The sequence below is a fragment of the Hyperolius riggenbachi genome, chromosome 8 (assembly GCF_040937935.1).
Source record: "Hyperolius riggenbachi isolate aHypRig1 chromosome 8, aHypRig1.pri, whole genome shotgun sequence".
NCBI lineage: Eukaryota > Metazoa > Chordata > Amphibia > Anura > Hyperoliidae > Hyperolius > Hyperolius riggenbachi.
The window spans coordinates 260,317,580-260,318,337 of record NC_090653.1 but is presented as its reverse complement, the minus strand read 5'-3'; positions in this window follow the sequence as shown (position 1 = coordinate 260,318,337).

The window sequence follows — 758 nt, the reverse complement described above, 5'->3', positions numbered from 1 at the left end:
TGAACGAAAAGCCGATAGTGCGCCTGCGCTGGATCCTGGCGAGGTAAATATTTACATCTCCGCACTTTGTGGGACCAGGGCAGGCTAACGGAGGCATGGAGGAGGACGGGGGAAGCCTGGTTAGGATCGAGAGGCTTCCCCCTCCCGAGGCAAGTATCCTCCAGAGGAATTTCTTTAAGGTGTCTATACATCTAGCAATGTGATGATGGGCAGATCGACCAGGAGACAGATCTCTCTCTGAACGGACAGTAATCTGTCGTCTCCCATACAGAGCGGGTTGCAAAACTGCTAGATGTATGGCCACCTTCATTCAGACACTACTGCAGCCAGAGAGACCAACAGGGCTGCCAGGCTACTGGTATTGTTTAAAAGAAAATAAGTATGGCATCCTCCATATAGCACCAACTTTAGGTGTCCTTTAACGTTTGATCATGCTCACTGTTGTAATTAGCTACCCACTATGTTTCTCCTTACTAGTTCAGGTCTCCTTACAAATTTGCATTAAATTTAGCATTTTTTTCTTAGACCTTGGCTGTCTGGTTCTTTCTGCCATTCTATACCATTCATTTACTTATTCCATATACCAGTATATTGAAAGCAAAATTTCACTTGGTCTCATTGTATACAGTTCATTGTATGTATATGTTACGGCCAGAACACGAAGTCTGGCCGTGCCAGTGCAGCTAATGCCCAAAATGAATCAAATCCTGGCAGCTCTGCTTCTTCATCTCTGGCTCCTCCCCCTGCCCACCTCCTAT